This window comes from Meles meles, chromosome 5, assembly GCF_922984935.1.
Source record: "Meles meles chromosome 5, mMelMel3.1 paternal haplotype, whole genome shotgun sequence".
In the NCBI taxonomy this organism is placed as follows: domain Eukaryota; kingdom Metazoa; phylum Chordata; class Mammalia; order Carnivora; family Mustelidae; genus Meles; species Meles meles.
Genome location: NC_060070.1, coordinates 64,320,443 through 64,332,778, shown reverse-complemented (window position 1 = coordinate 64,332,778; position 12,336 = coordinate 64,320,443).

The window sequence follows — 12,336 nt, the reverse complement described above, 5'->3', positions numbered from 1 at the left end:
TGATTTAGAAATACAGAATCTCAAACTACATTCTCTACTATGTACCCACTAAAAAATAATATTAGTTAAATGAAATAAAATAAAAATTTAGTTCCTCAGTTTTAGTAACAGCATTCCAAACACTAAACAGCCAAGAGTGGCTAGTGGCTCCTGAGTAGGACAGGGCAACTATACAGCATTTCTGTCATCACAGAGAGTTGTGTTGGACGGCGCTGGTCTAGAATGCTGGCTGTGCTCATGCTTTCAACATGGCACTGGTCAAACCACATCAAGGATATGGTTATGGTAGGATCTGGGGAACACATTCAGAGGGGCATAGACCAAATGGGGCATGTCAAAATAAAGAGCCTGGGGAAGGAGAGGGATAAGAACCATGTTGCGTGAGATGTGTTGAAAGGCCTGGCTGATTAGCTGGGAGAAGAGCCAGCACCTCCTCTGGGCTAAGCACCAAAGCCATCCCGCGGAAGAGAAATTAGAGGCTCTTGTAGCCTGAGGGGGTAGACCGAGGACCATGAGCAGAAGTTAGAGGAGGTGGGAATCATTACACTATGCAGAACCCATAATTCAGAGAGCTTCTGGAGTCAGACCACCTGTGTTCAAATCTTGAGTCATCTCCTGCTTGTTGGATGACCCTGGGCAGCCTCTGAACCTCCCTAAGCCTCGGTTCCTCATGTGCAGAGCAGGGTAATATCCGTATCTTCCTTAGCAGCGTGATTGAGGAGAATAAGCTATTATACATACAAAATAGTGTCTAACAAATGTAGGCTGTTATTACATCGTATTCTGGCTGATATAAGGAAGAATCATCTAAACAACAAGCGAGCTGCTTTGGAGGAAGTTCCCATCACTAAAGTGTTTTAAAGTGTTGATGACCTTTTGGCAGGGAGTCTAGAGGGCCCTGGAGCTCGGAGTGAGGTGAGAGATTGAATCGACGTTTTGAGGTTCCTGCCCATATTGGCATCTATGATTATTTTATTTTATTAATCCCAGAGTTTCTCAGCGGGGGAGGGCCCCCTCGGGTGTTCAGTTTGGCTGCCCAGCTGTGCATGTGTGAACAAGTCACCAGATTGGGTTCTGGACTTACTAGGGTGTTTACTTACTAACTTACGTAAATATGTACGCATGTATTTCAAGTAAGATTTTTCTGATGTCATTAGGCGTTAAAAATATTGACAAATGTATTTGATCGGTCAGAAATGTGCTATTAACACATGGAGAAGAGTTTGTGAATCCAGGGCAAGGATTTAGCCTCTGAGAGTTGTCATGGCAAGATTTTATGAGAACAGACCCAGAGGATGCTTATGGCATCCGCAAAGCAGCTATTTTGAGAACAAAATTCCAAATATATCATGTGTTAATTGGTGACTCAAAAAGCCCAATAATAAAGAAGTCATCATGACTTCTTCCTCTAAGCTTTGTGACAGTGTCCCTAGAACTCAGGGAAAAACCGAAAATTCAGATCCCCCAAATTCCATACTTTGAGAGACCCTGTGGAATCAGTCCTGGCTGGGTTTTTTGAGGGTGTGCTGTCAGTCGTGGAATTCAGACATAGGTTCCTCATCCCTCCATTGTTTGTCGAGGGGAGGCCATTCATCCTTCTGTCCTGGTGCCTCATGGGGGTCCAGTACCAGGTTAAGGACCTAATGACTGTTCTGTGTTAAACTCTGCATTTGCTGGCTCGCCCACTTCTCACTTAAGTGGAATGCAGCCTGGATCCCAACTGCAGTTTGGTTTCGTTTGTTCAGAGCAGAATAAACTTCCTTGAGACTTTTTCAGCCTAACTGTGGTCAGCAGTCACTGAAGTTGGCAGAAGACGAGGCCTACTTAATCGCTGTACAAAGGTGGTTTTCAGCGCGGTTGCTGGGTGACAAACAGGCCTGGGTTGGCCGCGTGGCTGGCTACACCCCCAGTGCTCCAGTAGGTGGCGCTCCCGTCCTCTCTGTGCCGAAGCTGGCGGGCGAGGAGGCTGCGGATTTGCGCAGGCGGGAGTGCAAATCGTCAACTCAAAGCAGCTCTGGTGGGCAGGCAGCGGTTCGAGCCCATTATCAGTGCGGGGGCAGCTGCTGCCCTCTGTCCCCGCTCCCAGGCAGTTTCAGAGTAAAGGCCTCTAGAAGCTGACTGGGAGACCGGAGACCAGGAGCAAAGCCGCTGGCTAACATAAGCGGATGAGGATTCAGTTATCTGCTTCCCGGCAGATAGTTGGGTCAGGGAGCGGCTTGGAAGCTGAGGGCAACCCCAGCCGCCGAGCCCCCCCCCCCACCCCCCGCGGCCCTTCCCCCCCATTCCCAGGCCCTTCCCTCCCCCCACGGCTCTGGAAAATCTCATCAAAATGGCCAACTCTCTAAAGCCTCATCTTGGAACCCAGTTAGTGAAAATCAAGAATATCTTGAACCACTGACAGAATTGTACTTTTCATCCCTTTGTGTTGGCTTTTCCCAGTCAGTCTTGATTTCTAACATTCTGTCTTATTGCTGGTAGAGAAGAGTATTGGCCCCTTGTCAGACAGTGCTTCTACTTGGGGGTAGAAAATATTGCCACCATAATTAACCTCCGTTTTCTGACAGCTGAGTTTCAACCAAGTTATGGACTGTGTTCCCCGAAAATTCATGTGTGAGAGTCTAACCTTCAGTGAGCTGGCATTAGAAGGTGGGGCCTTTGGGAGGTGATTAGGTCATGGGGTGGAGCCCTCATGAATGTAAATTCTTGCTCTTATAAAAGGCGCTCAGGAGAGCTTTCTTGCCCCTTCTGCCACATGAAGACACAGAGAGAAGATGGCCACCTATGCACCAGGAAGCAGGCTCTCACCAGACACAATCCGTCAGCACCTTGATGGTAGACTTCCCGGCCTCCAGAATATGAGAAATAAATTTCTGTTGTTTACAAGCCACTCAGTCTATGACAATTTTTATAGCAGCCTGAATGGACTAAGACTACCAACAATGTGCTCCCCACCCCCTTCATTCTAATTCAAACCTGTTAAATTCTTATACAAAGTGATGGGAACCCACGAGTCATTAGTGTTTGGTTGTGCTAGTCTCTTAGTTTATGGGAGGAGCATCTTTCACATTAGCAAATCCTTACCCACTGTAAGAGAAAGGCACTAGCTGAATCACTTGAAAATTTAAGTGGATACAAAACAACTTCTCAGAGGATGGATGCACAAGTTGGGATTATCTGACAATTGCCTAGCACATACACTGCTACCACCAATGGTGGGGGGGAGGGGTATCTTTAGTTTCTTAAGGCACACTTTCTGCTGGATCAGCTGTGGCCTCCAACTCTTTGGCACATGGACTACAACTTATTTTTCTCACTTCAAACCATGGTTGATATTTAATATTTTTATTATATAATAATAAAGGCCAAAATATTAGCTAAAACAATATAGATCCCTCATGGTTGCTGCTTACAAGAAACAGAAACTCGAAGGAGAAAAGGCATTGGAAATCATTTAATTTTAGAGCTCACAGGAAATACGATGACTCTCCAGAATCTCAAGAAAATAAAGTTGTTGCTCATAAGACTGGGTGGGATTTTATTTCTGGTAAAGGTGGAATCACTTGTTGCAGGGTGAACTTCCCTCCAAGAACAACTAGAAACACTGGAGAAATAATACAACATCTGTTTGAAGGCATTGGAAAACTACCCAGGGAGCAAAATTTTGAGGGGACATGTCCTCAAGAAAAGGAAAACAACAAGAAGAAGAACTACAATAACCGCCGAACAAAACTCCCAGAGAAATGAAATGATGATGAGACTTGTTTTCCCCTCAGGCACTTGCAAATATCCAAACTGAGGCTGAGAGGCTGAGAAGCTAAGTAAAGCTTCCTGCAGTTTTATGAAGTATCAGAAACAAAAATTAGAATTTAGCGTGAGCCAATGATTTAGGGTCCTGGCAAACACTCCAGGCTTTTGGTTGGGACCCTTAAATGACTATACCATGAGCCATAAGAAACAGATGACTCTTTAAAAAGGCAGAAGTCCAACTTCAAATCACTTCAATTTATGGTTGGATGAGGTAATCTGCTCGACCGTAACTGCCTCTTAGAAGCAAAAATAAGCTCCCTTCAGGAAGATGACCCTATCCAGAACTTTAGTTTTCAAAAAATTTTTAATAGAAAATGTCCTGTATCCAAACAGAAATCATTCAGTATAAATCGAGGCAAAATTATTGAAAACCAAGGGGAGGAAGCCCTGAAGTGATCCAGATATTGCAATGATCAGGCAAGGACATTAAAATAATTATGATTAGTGTGTTCAAGAACTTAAATGATGAGATAGAGAACTGCACAGGAAACTATAACAAATAAAATGGAATATCTGAATTTGAACATTCATATCTTATATCTATAATTAAGAACTCAATAGAGTAGCTTAACATGGCTTAGATATAGTTGAAAAGAGAGATCATAAACTGGAAGGTCAATCAGAGGACATAGAAAGGGACTGGATGGAGTTAAATGTACTAAAGTTTTGCTTTGGGCAGGAAATGGTGAATGTAATGCTACTCATTAGACTTGACTAAGTTAAAGGTAAATATTGAACTCTCCATGGTAACCACTAAAAGCATAATGAAAGATTGTATAATTAAAACAGTTAATCAAGGGGGGAAGTGGGGTAATAAAAATAATAAACACTCATAGTCCAAAAGAAGATATGAAAAGAAAGTGGAGGGGGGGAGAAACACAAAGCAGACGGAATAAATTTAAAACAAATAGCAAGACAGTGAGTTTAAATTTATATATAACAGTTATAACATTATATGCAAAGGTGTAAAAATTTCTCTTTAAAAGACAAATTGTCAGAATGGACAAATTACCATAAATAAGCTGAAAACCAAACCAAAACAAAACTCAAATCAGTGTTGTATACATGTGCATGGTGCAAATTATAAGATTTCAGGAAAGTTGAAAATAAAAGGATGGAAAAAGATATAGCATGTATATATTAACCAAGTGAAAGCTCAGTTACTTATATATCAGACAAAGTAGACTTTAAAGTCGCAAACATTTTAAAGATAAAAACAAATTTCATAATAAGGAAATAGTCATTCCAATGTAAAGATATCATAATCATACACCTAGTAAAATAGAAGGCAATACTTGAAGAACAAACTGGAGAAATATAAAAATACATAGTTATATTAAATAAAAACTTAAAAAATAACATGCAATTATAGTAGGATATTTTAACACACTTCTCTCAGTAACAATTAGAACTAGTGACCTAAAAATCAATAAGTTAATCAATCAAACAGGATGAAGATTTGAACATGACCTATAAAACTGACCTATTTGGTCTAGATAGAACATTGCCCTCAACAACTGCACATACAACCCTTGCCAAAATTGACCATATATTGGGCTATAAAGTTCCAACAAATTTCAAATAAATCACATAGAATATGGATTATGATCATCGCAGAATTAAGCTGCTAATTCAAAAGTAAAGATAAATAGAAAATTTTCTGTTTAGAAAGGAATCAATATACCTTTAAACATATGTCAGAAAGTGGGTACCTGGGTGGCTCAGCTGGTTAAGCGACTGCCTTTGGCTCAGGTCATGATCCAGGAGTCCTGGGCTCAAGTCCCTCATTGGGCTCCCAGCTCCACAGGGAGTCTGCTTCTCCCTCTGACCTTCTTCCCTCTCATTCTCTTTCTCTCAAGTAAATAAATAAAATCTTAAAAAAAAATATGTCAGAGAAAAAATAACATTAGAAAATATGTTGAATGGTAACAAATAAAATAGATCAAAACTTGTGGGATGCAGGGAAAAGCCATTTGTAGGTAGTTTTAAATACGTATATTAGAAAAGAGGAAAGGAAGAAAATTGGTGATCTAAATATCTATCTCAAGGGGTTAGAGAAAGAACAGCCAATTAAACATCTAGAAATTGACACAAATTAATGAAACAGAAAACAAAATGTACAACAGAGAAAATAAAATAGATAAAACCAAAAGCCAATAGTTGGTTTTGTGAACACTATGCTATAATTAAGAACACTTGGGTAAGACTAATAAAAGACACAGAGAGAAGGCATAAATTCCCATTATCAGGAGTAACAAATACTATAGATACTGAAGAATTTTTAAAAAATTTAAAAAGATGTCATGAACAATTTGTGCTAATAAAATTGAAAATTTAGATGCATTTAATATCTTGAAAAATACAGCCTCCAATAACTGATTTTTAAAAATGGGCAAATCTATGAAAAAAAATTAAATCTCTAACTTAAATCCCAGATAGCTTAACCAAAGAATTCTTTTAAATGTTTAAGGGAAGAACATTTACCATATTCAGTCTCCCAAAGAAGAGGAAAGTAAGAAAACTTCCCAACTCATAATGACAAGGACATTATAAGAGAATTAAGATTAATTAAAATTAATCTCTTTCATGAACATAGATGCAAAAATCCTAAACAAAATATAAGCAAACCAAATTAATAATGTGAAAAGGATATTACTTCATGACCACATTGAGTTTATTCCAAAGTTAATGCAACACTTTAAATAAATGTATTTTAAATGTCATCACAAAACACCAAATTAAATTTAATGAAAAATGAGCAAACACACCAGAAAATGATAAAATATTACTGAAAAATAATCAAAGAGATGTAAATAAGTGGAGATCTTTATTATGTTAATGGATTGGAAAACTCAAAATCGTAAAAATATCAATTCTTCCCAAATGGATTTATCAATTAAATCCAATCCTCATGAAAATCACAGCATGTGTGTGTGTGTATGTTTGTAGACTGATAAACTGGTTCTTAATTACACATGGAAATAAAATTTAAGAATAGCCAACACTATCTTGAAGAACAACAAAGTAGAAGACCTGGATTATTGCCTATAAAGACTTATTGTAAAGTTACAGTACTTACCTCTGAAACTAATAATACACTATATGTTAATCAACTGAACTTAAATTTAAAAAGAGCTACAGACATTACAACAATGTATTGATGCAAGGAGAAATAAATCAGTGGAACAGAATGGGAAGTCTAGAAAAAGACCTACCCACAAATGGATGTTCAGTTTACAACTAAGATCATTAAAAATGCAGTGGAGGAAAATGTTTTGCTTAAATAAGTGATGCTTGATGAATGGAGTATTCATGCAGAAAAAATTAATCTGAGTCTCTACATCACTTTCTCTTCAAAAATTCATTTTGGGTAGGTTGTGGATCTAAATGTAAAAGGTAAAAGAATAGAGCTTCTAGAAGATAACATGAGGTTGACAAAGATTTCTTAAACAGCAAACACATGTATTTGTCAAAAAGGTAAAGATTGATAAATTAGACATCATTAAATTGACAAATTCTGCTTATCAAAATGTATCATTATGAGAAAGCCACAGAGCCACAGAGTAGAAGAATTTATTATTATATTAATTAGTAAAGTCTTTCTAGAAGTACAAAGAACTCTATGAATGAACAAGAAAAAAACCCAGATGACTTAATATGAAAAAAAGTGGGGGGAAAACACAAATGTGCTTTTCACAAAAGATGATCTCCCCACTAGGCCAATGACTGTAAGAAAAGATGGTTCAACCTTATTAGTTATCCAGGAGAGGCAAATTAAAGCTACAGTGAGATACTGCATCCACCCAACTAGCTAAGGTTAAAATGGCTGATGATCCCAGGAGGAGGACAAGGAGCAACTGGAACTCTGATGCCCTGGTTGTTGAAAAAATTGGTACAATCTCTTTGGAAAACTGTTTGGTATTAGCCTCACAATTTCTGGAAGTATGCACCTAGGAAATCACACAGCAATATTATTTGTAGTAGCCAATCATTGGAAACAATGTGAATGTCAGTCAACATTAGAATGGATAGATAAATTGTGGTAGAGTCCTACAATTGATTACTATAGGACAAGGGAAATGAATGAACTACTCCTACAAGCATAACAACGCTTGGACACATGGACACAGTTCAGCAAAAAATGAGGCAGACACAAAATAATACATTAACAAAGTAAAAAACAAGTCAAAACAACACACACACACACGCACACACACACACAGAGGCAGAAACAAATCCATGTCGTTACTCATCAGGGCAGTGGTTTCCTCTGGAGAACAGGGTGAGGGGTAGTGATCGAGAAGGGAAGGGGGAACTTCTAAAATGATGGGTGGTGTTCTATTTCTTGACCTGGGTGGTGGGTTACATGGAAAAATTTATGTTGTACTAGTTCATCATTTTTGTGATAAGAGGCTTCTAAAGAGAAGCTGAAAAATTAAAATGAGAAATGAGATTTTTAAAACATTTTGATATACATTCAGTTATTACAATTTTAAGCTCTTTTCTTGGTGTGCCACACTTCACCTATTTGAACTTCTCGTCTTTGTGACTCAAAGCTCTTTGATTGTGAATGACAGCAACCTGACTCACATCCTCTTCACAAAAAGGGAAACTATTTGATCTGAAAAGACCACTGGATCCTGGGCCCAAATAGGGTTACCAGGTTTCTGTTTCTCCTCATTTTTCAACTCCACTCATTCCCCCTGGACTTTATCCTGCCCCCCAGGCCATCTCCTTGTGGGCAGCAGAAAGAACCAACCGTTCAATTGGACTGGACCCTCCGTGGTGAATTTAGGCACGTTGGGTTGGTGGGGTTTCTGTGCCCACAAACCCCGAGATAACATATGAGCCAAAACAGTGTGGCTGCCATGCAGACACTTCAGCTTCAAAAGTCAAATAACCTCGGGCCCCTCTTTCGAACAGATTGCTTATTGTTCCAGAAGCTCCTCTGTGGAAATCCTGGAGCTACCACTGGCTGAACCAAATCCTGCAGCAAGTGCTCTCCAGCTCTAGGCCTAGCCCTGAGGCCCAACCTGGCCTGGAGGACTAGGACTCTGCGATTGATGGCCCCATCCAGATTCTATGTATCTGGGAAAAGTGCTTCCTCCAGGGAAAAGATGCAGGTAGGCAAGAGCCATATGTGTGTTCTTTGTCAAATAATGTTTGTTTTCGCACATTAGAAAAACGGAGTACAAGCTGCCAAATTGCCCTTCCAAAGAACTCCTACAAATGGACAAGAAAAAGATGGCCCAATATTGTACCAACAATTCTTTTAAAATTATTTATTTATATTTGAGAGGTAGAGAGAGAGAGCATGAGCAGGGAGATGGGGGAGGGAGAAAGAGATTCCCCACTGAGAGGGGAGCCCAACTTGGGGCTCAGTCCCAGGACCCTGGGTCATGACATGAGCCAAAGTCAATGCTTAACTGAGTGAGCCAACCAGGCGCCCCTGTACCAACAGTTTATAAGTGTATCCATTTGCTCTCATCCTTGCTAAAATAGAATATTATGAATATTTACATTTTTGTCAGTCTAATGGGCAAAAGTGATAGAATATCTCCATTCTCTTACTGACCTCTTGTATTTTAGTCATTTACATTTCTTCTTCTATGAACTACCCATCATATTTCATGCCAATGGTATGCAAATGTGGGCTACATAGTGGGAGTGATCGTCCCTGGAAGTGAGGACAACTTTCCACTGGTGTTATTCAGTATTGCTGTGCATGGTGGTGGGAAAAAGCAGACTGACTAGTGGTTGGTTTCATTACTGTTTTTGCATTCTCCATAGACATTACCCAGGTCTCCCATCACCTGCAGCCTGGCAGGCTGCTCCCTCGGCCTCTCCCACCTCCTTCCGGGTTGTTTTGTCTTTTCATATTGCTTTCTGTGATTTCTATTTGTATCCTGAATATTAATGCTTTGTTCTATTTGTTATGACTATTTTTCCCCATTCTGTTCTTGTCTCAAATTTTGTTTATGTTTAGATGTTTTGTTTCCTTTGACTCTTGAAGATCATCAGTTAACTTGTATGGCAAGCAATTAATTTGTTATAAAAAAGCTTTCACTCTTGTTCCTTTGGGTATTGCTTTAAATTTCTCCCAGACTGATTTGGAGGATTTCTGGATCAGTTTTCTAATAACAGGCAAGGGAGAAGCCAGATGGTCCAGCTACGACAACACCACTAGTCAATACTAGATATTTTGGGAGGTGAATTGTATCATAGCAAAAAATCTCTCTGCACAAAGGATGAGTCATGGTCATGACTGACTGATTGGCTGGTAGCATCTGCAATCAAGTCTGGTTTGCTACCTCCATTTGCGATTAAAACATAAATGGATCGGACACTTTCTCTTTGGTTTTTAATTCAGAGAAACAGTCGTAATAGTCAGTGGCTCAGTTTCAGCTGGCTGATAGTTTAGTAAAGACATATATACATATATACATATATATATATATACACACACACATATATATATATATATATATATTACATATGTCTGCCATATAGATCTATGTTTGCTACTGCCTCCTGTGTTCCCTGTTCAAGCTGTGGCTGGTCTATGAGAATTTCTCCAGACATACCCGTAGCCTTGCCTGAGGCTTAGATTTGTACACCGATGGGAGCTATCACCCAGGGCTGGTAGTGTGTGCAGTTATTTCAAGAGCACCTGTCCCCCACACCTGCAGCTTCACTCACCTGCCTGTTTGCTTAGAAGGCAGACTGTCAGCCAAAGAAGAACAAGCCCTATGCCATTGTAAACAAGAGTGTCTAGTCATGTGAACAAATATCTGCAACAAGCCACGATCCTGTGAAAACCAAGCTAGCCACACGCCTCAAATTACATCTGTGGCATTGAGATTCCGGTTCCCAGTCTTCTCATGCACACATCATAAACTCGCACACAACAACACGCACTTACATTGGCTCATGTCAGTTTTTTTATGGGTAATTACTGTCACAGGTACTTGTGAACCTTCACATAGAACTACGTGCACATGGCACACACACAAAACTATACACATATACTGGCACATATTACACACATTGGCTCATACGTGCCCTCACATACAAGTATGCACTCATATACATTCACACAAATAACCATACACACCTTCCATAAAACCGTCCTTCTTGACCAGGAACATAACTCTTCCAGGTCTGGGTACCATTTGTGGTAAAAATGCCGCTGGAAGTCACCGTCCTGCTTTTCAATTGCAGAACGTTTAGGGGGGCATGGGGCCTCTCAACATTTCTCTCAGCCCCTTCCCTTGGTACCGAGTGCCCAGGAATCCTCAGGCTCAACCAGGCCTTCTGGTCCTGAGCCAATAGATTCAAGTTATACGGGTATAGACCCTTATACATAGACGGTCTTCAGGATTTGTTGAAGAACTCCAAGAATTTGTGATTTCTTCCTTAATACTGCTTCTAATTTTTAAAATTAAAAGCGTTTCTTTTATTTGGGTAATATCTTGTCTTTTCCCCTTTGCCTGACTTCTAATAGAAGTGCCCAAGGTGATGTGCAGATCTCTTAGAATACAGCTCTCCCTGGGCTGTGGAAAGCCCTACAGAAGTTCTTAAGTCTCTTGAGGACTTAATCAGAGATGCCAAAACCCTCAGGCATCATCCAGTCTAAGGCGAATGAACTGAAGCCCAGAGATGTTGTTATTTTTCCAAAGTCACCCAGTCATCTAGGGACTCTATGGCCTGATTCCTGGACTTGTGTTATCCCACACTTTCCACCTTGCTTAGACTTGAGCTTAGACTTAACTCCTTGATAAGGATGTTAAGAAAGCAAGTGATTGAACATGAATTCCTTTACACTAAGCATTAAAATAGTCTGTGAAGGATTATACTGGGTTGGGCAGAGCTTGGCTATCTTCTAATAAATCTGGCCTATGATATCACATCCGACTTATGTTTAGCCTCATGACTTTGGGTGCGATGAAAGGCATCCTTGTTGTGCTATTCCTATAAATTTGAATGCTGATTTTCAAGTCTTCTTAGTATATGGGTTCTCTGATTACTCCATGGCTGTTTGCATCTGCCTGGTAGATGTCAGATCAACCTCAAGTTCACATCGGTTTTTAGCCTGGCTCTATTTTATGGATATGCTATAGCTAATGCTGATGACCATCATTTCATTAGAGCAACAAAAGCACTAACTGTCTTGTTAATGTCAAACTTATTTTATTTATTATTTTAGAACTTATTTTAGAGCATTGACCTTTATTTAGCCAAGGCTATGATTTGTGGTGATATATGCTTCTTGTCACTTCATAAACCTGAGTTTGACCCTTTCTCTTATTTTCTCGGTTACGGCATTTGTATGTCTCTATAGAGTTGGTTCTTTCTTTCTTTTTTTAGCTGTGTCAAGTTTACTCTAGCTGTGTCCAGATTTACTTGGAAACGTGTATACACGTGGTGGAACATCCAAGTGCAAGGCATAGCACGACTTTTCCAAACAACGTTTGAGAATGCTGTGTATTTGTATTTGCATAGTCTTGTTTATTCTATAAACAACATAAT